Genomic DNA, 14,079 nt, shown 5'->3' with positions numbered 1-14,079 from the left:
AGAGAAAGACCAAACACATCCCTGCTTGAGCTCCCCCAACTAGGAAGAAAACTTTGAGATTGGGGAAGTGTTTCTGAAACATAGTTCAATTTTACAGATGAGGAAAATGAGGCTCAGAAATGCCAAACAGTTTGGCCAAGAGCACACATTTAATAAGTGACAGAACCAGAAATCAAGGTCCAGTTGACCACTGAGTCCATTTCTTTCCACTACGCTCTTGACTCTTTGTTGTGCTTTAAAATGTTCGTGTGCAATTCCACTTCTAGGAATTTAGCCATACACCATCATAAGGGCACAAAGATTTCTCTAGAATATTTGCTGCAGGATTTTTCAGCGAAAAAAAGTAAAAGCAACTCAAATGACCTTCAACAGGGGAATCAGTAAATAAATTATGGCACATCCACAGAGTAGAATGCTTTAGAGCAATTAAAAAAAAAAAAAAAACAAGGACAATCATCTCTGTATTAAAAGGGGAGAAACCTAAGCTATATTTAAGCAAAAAGGCACATGACAACAGTGTGTAGTGTGGTCCTCTTTGGCTAAGTTTCAGAAGTATATACTTACCTATACATAAAACATTTGTGTAGAAATAGAAAGAAACTTAATAATGGTTACCACTGGGTGGTGGAAGGAGTAGTGGTCAGAGTGCATTGTTTTCCACTTTATATATTTTTATAGGTATTTTCCTCTTTTCTTTTTTTGAGATATATTTCATATACCATAAACATCACACATTTACAGTGTACGATTCAGTAGGTTTTAGCATATTTACAGGATTGCAAAACCATTATCACTTATTTAATGTTAATTCCAGAATATTTCATCACTCCAAAAAGGGCATACCCATTAGCACTCATTCCTTACTTCCTCACATCCCCAACCCTAGCAACCACTGATTTACTTTTTGTCTAAAAGAATTTTTATAATATAGACATTTTATATAAATGAAATCATAAAATGTGTGGGCTTTTGTGTTTGGCTTCTTTCACTTAGTGTAATATTTTCAAGGTTCATCCATATTGTAGTATCGACAGTATTTCCTTCCTTTTTATAGGTGAATAATATTCCATTGTATGTGTATGTACCATATTTTATTTATGCATTCATTGGTAAATGGATCTTTGAGTTATTTCCACTCCTTATTGGTTATAAACAATGCTACTATGGACATTTGTGCACAAGTTTTTGTGTGGACATATATTTTCAATCCTCTTGGGTATCCAGGAATGGAATTGCTGTGCCATATAATAACTCCATGTTGAACTTTTCGAGGAACTGCCAAACTGTTTTCCAAAGCCGGTGACCAATTTTAAATTCTCTCATTTTTGGAGGATCATTTTGGTGGGTATAAAATTCTTGGTTAACAGTCTTTTTCAGCACTTTGAAAATATCATGCGACTGCCTTTTGATCTCCATGGCTTCTGATAAGAAATCATTATTAGTATCTCCCGTGTGTGTTGCATCACTTCCCTCTTGCTGCTTTCAAGATTCTCTTTTTGTCTTTCAACAATTTGATTATGATATATTTAGGTATAGATCTCTTTGAGTTTATCCTACTTGTAATTCGTTTAGTTTCTTGGATATATAGGTTAATATTTTCCATTGAATTTAGGAAGTGCTTCTTTGAAATATTCTTTCACTCTTTCTTTCTTTTCTCTCCTTTTGGGACTTCCATTATATGTATGGTGTTATGCTTGATGTTGTCACACAGGTATGAGGCTCTTGGGTTTTGTTTTTCTTTTTCACTGTTTTCTTTCTGTTCCTAAGACTGCATCATCCCAATAAGCCTATTTTCACATTTGCTTATTTTTTCTCCTAACAGCTCAAATTTGTTGTTAAGCCTCTCTAATGAATTTTTCATTTTAAAACTTTTTTTTTTTCAACGTTTATTTATTTTTGGGACAGAGAGAGACACAGCATGAACGGGGGAGGGGCAGAGAGAGAGGGAGACACAGAATCGGAAACAGGCTCCAGGCTCCGAGCCATCAGCCCAGAGCCCGACGCGGGGCTCGAACTCACGGACTGCGAGATCGTGACCTGGCTGAAGTCGGACGCTTAACCGACTGCGCCACCCAGGCGCCCCTGAATTTTTCATTTTAGTTATTGTACTTTCCAGTGCCAGAATATCTCTGTGTTTCTTTTAAATAATTTCTATATCTTTAATTAGTGTTCTCTATTTTTATTGATATTTAGTAAAATATACTTATCATCTGTTCCTTCAGTTCTTTAAACATAATTTCATTTAATTTTTTGGACATATTTTAAATAGCTAAATTAAAACCTTTGTCGACAGGTTCCAACATCTAGCTTTCTTTAGCAACAGTTTATGTTGAATGCTTTCCCCTTCTATGTATGGGCCAATGTGTCTTATTTCTTTGCATGTCTGATAATTTGTCTGCCTGAAACTGGACATTTAAAATAATGTAATATGACACTTGAAATCGTATTTTATCCTTCCCCAGGGCTTGTTGTTGTAGCTGTTTGCTTGTATAGCAACTTTCTTGAATTAATCCTGTAAAGTCTGTATTCTTCATCATCTTTGGGCAATGACATCTCCCCTTGGTTAGTGAATGATTAACCAGAAATTTCTCTACGTGGCTGGAACCAATAAGTCTCCCCACTTTTGCCAGTGGGGTCTGTGTGTGTTTTAAGGAACAGTTTTAATGCTCAGGCAAGTAGTTTACAATTCTGCCTTAGTCTTTACTTCCTGCTTACAAAGATCTTCAAGATCAACTAGTGATGAAAGCTTAGGCTGGGGCCTTCTTAGGTTTATCCTGGGCATAGGCAAGGCCCTGGCGTATGTGCAACTTTACACATGTACATGGCTTTCTTGATTCCCAAGAATGTGTTGGAGATTTTCAAAGCTCCCCACCTTTTCCTTTTAATTTTTTTTTATCAGCTTCTTGTTAGCTCCAATTGCTATTACTGTCTTAGGCAACTGTATTGTTAAACAACTGTGACTGATTGCTATCAACACACACTCCCAGGAAAAAGGCTGTTTGAAATGAGAGAGGTCTGAGTCATGTCAAAAAACAAAACAACAACAAAAAAAAAGACAAGCCTTGGAACTTTGGAACTGAGCATTTCTAAGGAAATGAATGACAGTTTTCTAAGAAAGGTGTTTTTGGGGAGCCAAACCCATTCTGCCTCTTCTAGGAATTGGTTTAGCTGCTGGTTTTCACCATGTTGGGGCAGATCTTTCTCTTCAAGTCTTCTAAGAGTTTTGCAGGGGAGAATGAGATAGGGCAAATTAAAATACCACAAATCTTGCTGTTCTTTCTGAGATTCAGCCATTTATCTTGAAAGAACACTTTTTGGATTGTTGACAGTCTCGGGTTAATTTCTAGAGCTTTGAAAATGTTGATTGTGATAATTTTTTTTGCCAGTGTTCTTTTTGCTTTTATGAAGGAGCAAATTTTTGGATGTTCTTACCCTACCATTCCTGCTGATGTTGTCCTCGGCGGTATCTAAACTTTTTAAAAATCCATAAACATGTATAAATGTAAAATCAAAACAAATAATACATCAAATAAAGTAAAAATATCAAATAAATGTTGGCAAGGTTCTAGAATATTATAAATACTGTTTCTCTTTCTATGTAAGTTGGGAGTAGACAACAAACTCTAATGCTTGGAAGGTAGTTGTAGATTCCTGTGCCTCAAACATAGAGTTTCCAGTTAGAATATAGGATTCCCAGTTAGAATTGAATTTCGGATAAAGCAAATCATATTCTAGTACAAGTATGTCCCAAATACTGAATGGGATATAATTATACCAAGATTTCATTAGTTACTTATCTGTAATTCAAATACAACTGAGAATTCTGGGTCTTGTTTTCTTTTGCAAAATCTTGCCACCCTACTCACAAATAATCCAAGTTCTGGGATTGCAGGGAATAGGAAATTCTTCCGGGCTCATGTGTGGGTCTCTGGGAAAGTTCTCAGAGCGTGTCTCAGTTATCAGCTAAAGCCACTGTGGAGTTAAGAGAGCCACTGATTGAACATTGGCCTGAGGACAGGTGATTTTCCAGCTGTGGGGAAAAGGAGGAATAATGAGACCAAGAGTAAAGGGGGGGGGGGGGAAGGAGAGAGAGAGAGAGAAAGAGAAAGAGAGAGAGGAGAGAGACAATTATCTGGGAAGCTTTCACTATCTATTTTAAAATCTTCTGTGCTACTTGACTATCTTACAGGTGAGCATTCCTATGAATTGTTTTAAAAATTAAACTTTTTTTTGAAATTAAAGTTTGCATTGAAATACAACATATGTAGAAAAGTGCACAAATCATTAGCATGTTACATCTCAGTAAAGTCTCATAAATGAATTCTTCAATTTGTGTTATTTAAAACTATACTCATGTTTGGGGCGCCTGGGTGGCGCAGTCGGTTAAGCGTCCGTCTTTAGCCAGGTCACGATCTCGCGGTCCGTGAGTTCGAGCCCCGCGTCAGGCTCTGGGCTGATGGCTCGGAGCCTGGAGCCTGTTTCCGATTCTGTGTCTCCCTCTCTCTCTGCCCCTCCCCCTTTCATGCTGTGTCTCTCTCTGTCCCAAAAATAAAATAAACGTTGAAAAAAAAAATTTAAAACTATACTCATGTTTTAACCAGATTTGAGACGGAGCATGTGGAGTTTGAAACCCATTTTCCTCTTGTGCCTTTCCAAGGATCCTTACCTCTCCTCTTAGAGACCTAGCTGCCTCCCCAGCCCCCAGGATTTCACTAATCTAAGTCACTAGAGTATTGTTTTTCCTTTCCTATTATATATCTATCAAATGCTGGTTTGACTCATGATCTATCTTGATATGGATGTGCCCTGTCTCCTCAATTTTATTGTGATTTCCTTGTAGGAACCAAGTGTGTTTATCTTTACACCCCCACGCCCCAGCATTGTGCTCAACAGTTCACTGAGATTTGAATGATAATGGTGATGACTGGCATTGATGCATAATATATAGAATTAACTCCTTAGGTAGTCCTTGGATTGTCCAAGCTTGATTCTAGTTGAATCAGAGAATTCTTCCTGAGTTCCTTTTAGCCCTAGGATTGTTTTCTATTCTTGTGGGACATGAGGCAGAGCCATGGGTTTGAGCTGCTCCTAAAATACTTCCTACATTGTTGCCAATGCCAACCTCCCATCTTCCCCCAACCTCACATGGGAAGATTGTTTGTGATGAAGCAATAGGCAATTTCCAAATACTTGAGGCTTATTCAGAAAGCTTTGTATCCAGAGAACTAAAAGCTCCCGACCAGTTGAACCCTTAGATAATGAGGGTTCCAACTCTTGTTTGATTTTCAATTTAAAATGATTTCAGTAGGCTTTCTTACCACAGCGTCCCAGTGCCTTTAGAAGATAAATAGCCCTAATGAAAATGCACTAAGAGATTTTTGTCTTTTTTTTTTTTTAAATGGAGAGGGATTTTTGTCCTGAAACTTCTGAAATTTTGTCTTGAACTTTTAAGATGGTTCTTTTTAGTTTTGTTTTATTTTCATATAAATTTACCCCAAGTTTTATTCTGTTCTTATTCTCAGATCCCTCACTGCTATCAGTATAAAGACTACTGGGAATTGTGTTATCTCTACGCCCCTCAGGTATTTTGCATTTATTGAAACCAGAGGTTTACCTCAACCCTGACTGTATAGAATATCTTTCCAGCTAAGAACTGGGGAAGAAGCTCAGGGATGGGGCATTTTCAGCACAGTAATGCAGAGGCTGTTTTGCTGTTGTTGATAACCCATTATATGCACCCCCCTCCCCCAAACACACACACACACACACACACACACACACACACACACACAGGAGAATTTTTCTTTCACAGGGCTCCTTGTCTGGACACATCTTTCCAATCAGGTTTATTCCATAAATCAGGGGTGGGGGGCCTTTGCTTCTAGTGATAAGGAAGAAAGTTTTTCATAGAGTTGTGTTGTTGGCTAAACGCTTCTAACTTCAGTGGAAACCAGAGTGGCTTTCCTATAGAAAAACCCAAGTTATATTCATTTGAATCTTTTTAAGAGCAACAATACTTCCTACATATTCTTACAACCTCAGGAATCAGGCTCTCTGGATCCAAGAACATCTCTGGAATTTAGCAACTCTGTGTCCTTGTGGTGAGTCTCTTAATCTCTTCTGTTTCCTCCTCTATAAAAAGGGGACGAGGGGCGCCTGGGTGGCGCAGCCGGTTAAGCGTCCGACTTCAGCCAGGTCACGATCTCGAGGTCCGTGAGTTCGAGCCCCGCGTCGGGCTCTGGGCTGATGGCTCAGAGCCTGGAGCCTGTTTCGGATTCTGTGTCTCCCTCTCTCTCTGCCCCTCCCCCGTTCATGCTCTGTCTCTCTCTGTCCCAAAAATAAATAAACGTTGAAAAAAAATTTTTTTTAAAAAAAAGGGGACGATACAGAACCAATTGCATAGAATTGTGGTGAGGGCCAAAAGGAATACTGAAGTAAAACACTTATCACCCTCCAGGGCACACAATGAATTAGAATGTCAACAGATGGTAACTATTGTTTTCACCCTATTTGCATTCCTGTTCATGACCGTGGAGTTTTCAAAGTTAAAGAAGTTCAGAGAAATTCCATAGTTACAGAGAACTATCACCAAATCTTTGAAACCTCTGCCCTTTGCAATACTCATTTCTGTTCAGGCCTTACTGTTTTACCAAATAAACTGCAGTTATGTTTTCCCACTCGTATCCCACAAATAAGACCCTTCTCCATTTCTTGTCGTCAAATATGGCAAAACCCTTCCAACAGAAAGCTAGGAAGAAGGGTTGGAAGGGAACAAGACCAAAATAAACAACCTTTGTCTCCTTTCCAAGTATTTCTGGCAACTCAAGATCAGTGTTAATACTAGTTAAACGGAGTGTATTCAGAGAGATACAGGGAAATGCTTATCTTCACACTGAGTTGAAGTTTTCATCTCAGTAGGGAGTACACACATGAAACACTGACATTAGGGTGAGCTGCTGGTGCTCTCCCAAGATTGGCCTTCATGTTAAAAGAGACCGAGGAGTTATTGTAAAAGCCTTTTTTTTTTTTTTTTAATCTGCATAAATTCCAGGCAAGATACACCCTGGGGGTGAATAGAAATGGTCTGAGTCAGGGGGCAGAGAGTGTCTTTGTATGACCACAGAAGTTAAATGTACCAACTAATATCACTAACAATAACTAATAAGCACCCCTGGAAAATTTTCCCAAAGGTTACCCAGACAACAAATATGTAACAAGGCTTATGACATACGGCCCAGCAGGTGTGTGAAGTCTGTCACATCCTAGGGCAGTCATCCCAGATGAAGAAACCAATGGCAACCCGCAGCTCTTACATATTCGAGTTTCTCATGCAATGAGCAGTGTTGTCCATTTTGATTCTAATGGTTTTAGTCCGTCCTTCATTTTGTAGAAAAATTACTTGTTAAGGGATAGCCAAGATTGACTCTGATGAATTTTCTCTTTGGATACTTTTCCAGTGGATACTTTGCTCTTCACTTGCCATCTTACAAAATTGTGAGAAATCAATGAAATTGTTGACCATGACCTGTGAAGGCTTCGGATTTATGGTTAGAAGGCACATCAAAATGCATAATAAATGGTATTGTCCACAGTTGTGCAGTGAACAACATATGCAGCTGTACATGATGGCCCTGGGTGATTTATCTGTTAGTGAGTTTGAGAGAACTGAGTAAGTGTAACTCAGCCCCTTTCTCCTACTTAGTTGGGATCTGCCTTTCTGTAGAGAAATCCTCTATGTTGTAAATTGTACAAGGGTGACCTCCTTCCACCAGAGGCCTGCAGATTTCCATCTCTACCTGTGATTGAGTCGGTAAGTTTAATTCTGGGATACAAAATTAGAAAGCCCTCTTTTGCCACAGAGCTAAACCTCATTCTCTGAACAACTTGCTCCTTTTGGCCTTTATCTGGCTGATTCTCATGTCTTTTCTCAATTGACTCAGAACAGAGGTAGAGAAAAAGACAGTAATATTTACCGACCCCTTAAAGCCCCAACCTTCATCATTTATTGAGCAACTGCCATGTGCCAGGCTCTCGGATCACATCACCTTAGTCCATCCTCACTATGCCTGTGAATTTGGCATCGTTATCCCCATTAAAAAAAATTTTTTTTTCAACGTTTATTTATTTTTGGGACAGAGAGAGACAGAGCATGAACGGGGGAGGGGCAGAGAGAGAGGGAGACAGAATCAGAAACAGGCTCCAGGCTCTGAGCCATCAGCCCAGAGCCTGACGCGGGGCTCGAACTCCCGGACCGCGAGATCGTGACCTGGCTGAAGTCGGACGCTTAACCGACTGCGCCACCCAGGCGCCCCCGTTATCCCCATTTTACAGAAGAGTTAAGGTCAGAGACATTCCGTGTCTGTAAGGGGCAGAGCTGGGATTTAGGCCCATAGCCCTCCGATTCCAGAATGCACCTTGTTTCTACTCTGCTGTGGTTTCCAAATAATTTTTAAGGGTAGCACTTTTTTTTTCCCCCTAAAACGGAACTATTTCAAGCCAAATAAGTGAGACAGAAAAACGGAGGCGCTCTGGCTGTCCTGTGGATGGGGACTCAGAGCCACACTCAGCTCCGTCTCCCACCCTCCGCCGGTCGTCTCCCTGGGTCGTCCAACGCGGCCTTTCTGAGTAGTCGGCACACACCCGCCTCTCTGGATTGCTAAGGGATCTGGGCGAGGAGGTTGCTCAAGCCGGGTGGCCGGAGGGGGCTGCTGCCAAGAAGGGGGTTACGCTTCTGAGTTGTCAGGCCCAGGGACAGCCACAGGGAGATGCCCACCGAGCAGGAGCCTTGCTGGGAACCAGCCCCCTGCCTCCTGTGCTCCGCGCGCTGGACCGCCAGGCTGTGAGCACAGCTCAGCTCTCCTTTAGGTGGCCCTCAGGTCAGGCTGCGCCAACCCCCGCACCCCCCCCCCCACCCAAACGTGGGGTGTCCTGAAGGGCCCACAGCAAAAAGGCGCCCAAGCTTCAGAAAGCCTCCTCCTCAGCCACAGGTGGATGGCAAGGGGAACGAAGCAAGGAGGAGCAAACGGTCCCGTGGGTGCTGCGTCCCTTTTGAGCGAGTGAAAGCTCTGAGTTACGAACCCTGCCAACCCGTGGAAAGATTTGGCGGGGGGGGGGGGGGGGGGGGGGGGAGGTTTCCCACCATGGCCTTGGCTGGAGGGAGTATTAGGAAGTTTGGACTCATCGTCGCCAGATGAGTCGCGGGGACACTGGAGGGGGTGAAGTCAGCTCTGCGTCCCCGCCTGGGGGCAGAACTGGCTTCAATCACAAGATATTTCTGTGAATGTTGTTTTTTTTTTTTTTTTTTTTATCCTTCCGTTCCTTTCAGAGGAGAATAATTTCGGAGCCTTTCTAGTAACCAAGTCTTTGTTCAGTAACTGAGAAACATCACTTCCCGGAAGCCTCGAATAATCACCCTAACGACTCTCCTCTGAGTTTTTGCATTTCTTAATTAAGGAGCGACTGCTTCCCTTCCAGAAGTCCTTTGTGATTTTAATTTACATGTTGATGGGTTCTACGTTTGCAAGCTCTGAAGCTGCTCTTACTTCTGGGCTGAGACAGTCGCAGATACATAGTGCGCTTGTGTGTCCTCGTGCATGCTGGGTCTGAACGTCGACTGAGGGCTCAGCTGCCCCCTTCAGGAACGGGAGGAAATTTCTGGGGTTTTCTCCAGTCGGAATCTTCGATGTGGAGCAAACTGTCCCCACATTTAGTGGTTTAAAACGGTCGCGATATGTTGGTCGTGATTTTGTGAGTCAGATGGAGAAATGTTCATCACAGTAGCCCTTGCTGGGGTCTTTGGAGAGGTTGCCATCAGACGTCCGCAGGGGTCAGTCGTCCCAAGGCTCCGGTGAGCCAGATGTCCCAGGCGGCTCCCACACAGGGCTGACAACGGACTCCGGCTGTTGACGGGGAACTCAGCCGGGGCTGCCCAGAGGCCCACAGGTGGCTTCTCCAGCCTGGTGGTCCCACCTGGTCGGGCTTTTACGTGGTGGCAGGGGCAGGCTGCCCCGGGGGTGAGCCTCCTAAGAGAACCAGGTGCAAGCAGCAGAGACTTCTCTGGCTTAGCCTCCGTAGTGATTTTCTATCACTTCCATTGCCTCCATTGCTTACAACCAAGTCACCAAGAGAGGCCCAGGTTCAAGGGGAAGGAACGGAGTAGACCCCCGTGTCTTGATAAGAAGAGCGTCAAGAGCTTTTCAAGTACTGGATATATTCTCTAGAATAACAGCCCGAGGAGAATTAGACTCCTCTTCCCTTTCATTGGTTTTCCACCGAATTAAGTCCTGAATTTCCCCTTACTTTTGTCCCTTCGTGCCATACAAAAGAAAGACATTTTCTCAGGCTTTCCTTTTTGGCCTTTAAATTCTCAGTTCACAGAGAGGAAAACAATGTATCTCCGCTATTTATTTATTTATTTATTTATTCATTTATTTATTTCTTCTTTCACGTGGCAAAGGATGCGCTCAGCCCTTTACCGGTCGGTAGAACGACAAACGGGCGCCGCCCGCAAGGAAGGCCTGACCCGGCAAAGCGAGAAACAGCTGTGTGTTTTCAGTCATTTTTGCAGTCCTGGGCGTGCGATTCTCAGTAATAACGACTCTTCCGGCGGTGAGGACAAAGTCGTGGGAATTGGGAGGCAGCAGTTACTTCTGAGATTGAGGGAAGAAGGAAGGAGAGGCAGGGTTTAAGGAGTCTCGCTGGGGCCAATCATCGTGGCTGTTTCAGGCCGAGACCTCACAGCCACCTGGCTCAGAATCAGGAATTTAGGGTGGAGAAAGAAAAATGTAGAAAGAGATTCATTCTGGATTTTTTTTTTTTTTTTACTTTCTGCTCTCTGCCTGCAGGTCTGCCTGGGAGGGAATGGATGTGAATAGACAATATCTGACAAGAAACGCAAGACTCCAAGTCTGATGAAGCTATAAAAGATTTCAGATGTACAAAAACCTGGCTTTGCCACGTCCGGCTCCTCTTTGCATTGTTAGTAAACTGCAAACAACTCCATGTGACCAGTGAAATCTCTGAATGGGCGTGTCTCTTTCCTTTCCTTTTTTTTTTTTTTTTTTTTTTAAATGTTTAATCCTTTATATTGAGTGAGGCAGAGAGAGGGAAAGCGCTGGGGAGGGGCAGAGAGAGAACCCCAAGCAGACTCCACACTGTCAGTGAAGAGACCAACGCGGGGCTCGAACTCACGAACTGAGAGATCATGACCTGAGCTGAAACCAAAAGTCAGATGCTTAACCGCCTGAGCCACCCAGGTGCCCCCACATGTCTCTTTTCAGCTAGTCATCGACACAGTAAGTACTGTTGAGCCCCTGCTATGTGCCAGGGACATGCCAACCATGAGGGATGAACTGGCGAACATGATATACTGTAGCCACCTTGCTTTTGGCACATGGCTGTATTTTCGACAAATGTGCTGAACTTGTATAAAGTGGTAGAACTGATTAACATTCAACTCAAAACGGGATAGGAGTATTCACTTTGGGTAGGGAATTTGACTTGGTTTGAATAATGTCAAAAACTGTCAAACCCATGTGTGATGAAAATTATGCCACTTAGAACCATGTGGTGAGTCCCAGGATGCTGGTGTTAATGCTGGGAACACTGAGACTTTCCAGTCCCGTGGGATTCAGTGTGCCTTCCCTGTACGCGCAACATGTTTCCGGGTTAGATGCTGGCTTTGATAAGAGTGCCGAAAGGAGAAAGTTCCATGGGGCACTGGCACCAATCTTTCTCCCGGGGCTCGTGGAGGAAAATGAACTGGCCATTAGTGGAACACTGATGAACACAAGCATCCTTCTTTAAAAAAAAAAAAGCAAAGTTTTTTCTTTATTTTAAGAGAGAGAGAGATTGGGGGGGGGGGGAGGGTCAGAGAGAGGGAGAGAGAGAATCCCAAGAAAGCTCAACACTATCACCACAGAGCCCGATGTAGGGCTTGCTCCCACAAACTGTGAGATCATGACCTGAGCCCAAATCAAGAGCCAGATGCTCAACCGACTAAGCCACCCAGGTGCCCCAGACAAGCATCCTTCTTAAAACAAAAGCTAACTTAGACTTTGTGTCGTATTTTCTAAAAGAGAAAAATCTCAGTGAACAAAGAAACCCTGTTATAGTCCCCTTCCTTCTTCTGCTCAAAAGAATGATTCCCCTCTTTTATTGTAGGAAGTGTATCTTAATCTGTTTTCAGATGTATATTTTCCATTGTTTGCTGTGACTCCCCTTGTTTTCAGAATGTGGATTCAAATCCTTTTTCAGAAGGGTGGCTTTTCAGAAAAGCCTCCCTTTGCTGTAGATTCTGAAAGAATATCTGGAAACGTGGAGTGGGCAGAGAAAACTGGAGTTCATTCATGCATAAAGAGGAAAGATAGAGCTGGTATTTCAAGAACTGAGGTTTGGTAGTACGTGGCTACCGCTGGTGGTCAGCTCCTTGACTTCTTCCTATATGAAGCATTTATACATTTTGTAACGGCAAAAGGCATATTGCAGAATTTCTGAGTCTGAGGTCTTTTGACCCAATTGTCACTTGTTGGACCTCAGGCTCCTGATCATCTGCCTGTAGAGACTATAGGATTAGAGGTAATGGTAGGAAATTTGGGGATATTGGCATGTGTTGTCTATTTCTTGCAGGCTTCCAGAAAGAGAAGTCTTGGGGAAAAATTAGATGAATAGAGGCTTGCTTGAATGCAAAAAGGGAAGAAAACAGAGTTTTCTTTTTTTTTCTTTTTTTGATTTTTTAAAATTTACATCCATGTTAGCATATAGTGCAACAATTTCTAATATAGACTCTTTCGGCTTGTAACCTGCAATCTAAGTTGACTTTAAAGTTAGAAATTCCAATTTGGTCCAAAATTGATCTGCCTTCTTTCCCAAAAAAAGGTAGGGAAGAAAGAAATGTAGAAGGAAATAAAACTGAAAGGGTTGAGATGAAAGCAAATGTGATTCTCCACACCTCCCCTTAATAGCCCTGCTCACATCTTCATAAGAAAAGAGGCACAGGGGCGCCTGGGTGGCGCAGTCGGTTAAGCGTCCGACTTCAGCCAGGTCACGATCTCGTGGTCCGTGAGTTCGAGCCCCGCGTCAGGCTCTGGGCTGATGGCTCAGAGTCTGGAGCCTGTTTCCGATTCTGTGTCTCCCTCTCTCTCTCTGCCCCTCCCCTGTTCATGCTCTGTCTCTCTCTGTCCCAAAAATAAATAAACGTTGGAAAAAAAAAAAAGAAAAGAGGCACAATGTGGCTGAGATGTGCCTGGGAGGGCTGGGATTCCAGTGCTGCCTCCTCTCCCCTCCTCTGCCCTGCTCCCCCAACCAGCACTGGGTGATTGTATCAACTGTCTCGAAGTGAAGGCCATGCAACTTTGGGCTTGAGGTGGGAAAGCACAGAGAAGCATTGTGAGGAGACAGGGGTTGTGGGACACAGAGACCTCATTCAGACAATATCATTGGCTAGTACTGATCCCTAGAGTGAACCAGAAGTTATTCCCAAACTCGGTTGATGAAAGTCTGGGACATTCAAGCCCTAAGGTGGTCCTGAGGCTATAGAATTTGTACCTGTAAGAAGTGGGCTGCTAAATCCAGCAGATTCAGGAGAACATCTTCTTCAATGATTATCTCAGAGGTGGCCATAAAGGCCAAGGAGGCAGGGGAAGTCCTCCAGGAGAACACAACCAGGGATGGTGGGATTGGCTTGGTCATGGGAATTGTATTTGCTGTATCTGTCCTGCGGGAAATAATATATGCCTTAGACCAGTGGTGACAGTTTTTATTGGATTTACCTTGTTTGTTCTCAGTGAGATTAGGTTATGTTTACTTATGGAGGGACTCTTTGTATTTCATGGTAGTATGAGCATGTTTTGAATGATGTGTTGAGCATGGGGTATGTATAGATGTTGGAAAGCCAAAGAGGTGGACTGTGGAAGACAATAGTTGGGTTGCTGGCAGACCAGTGATCTTCTCCTTTCCTTTGTTGCCAGCAGGACCATTGTTTGCTTGAAAGTGACTCAGGTAAGAGGACTCTATTCCTAGTTTTACGGATAACACTGCTGTTATAGGCTAAGTGTAGTAATCCCATGCCCTCTGCCTTCT

At 42.9% G+C, this 14,079-nt stretch overlaps 1 long non-coding RNA gene across 1 annotated transcript; it reads left to right on the top strand.

Annotated features, from left to right (window-relative positions):
- The first annotated feature begins 10,300 nt into the window (after nt 1-10,300).
- On the top strand, nt 10,301-11,001 carry LOC123577518. Its single transcript, XR_006701892.1, has 2 exons — nt 10,301-10,608; nt 10,845-11,001. It is a non-coding gene; the product is annotated as an uncharacterized LOC123577518 (long non-coding RNA).
- Nucleotides 11,002-14,079: the final 3,078 nt, after the last annotated feature.

Source organism: Leopardus geoffroyi, chromosome D2 (genome assembly GCF_018350155.1).
Source record: "Leopardus geoffroyi isolate Oge1 chromosome D2, O.geoffroyi_Oge1_pat1.0, whole genome shotgun sequence".
NCBI classification, from domain to species: Eukaryota; Metazoa; Chordata; class Mammalia; order Carnivora; family Felidae; genus Leopardus; species Leopardus geoffroyi.
This window is presented reverse-complemented; position numbering and strand designations above follow the sequence as displayed.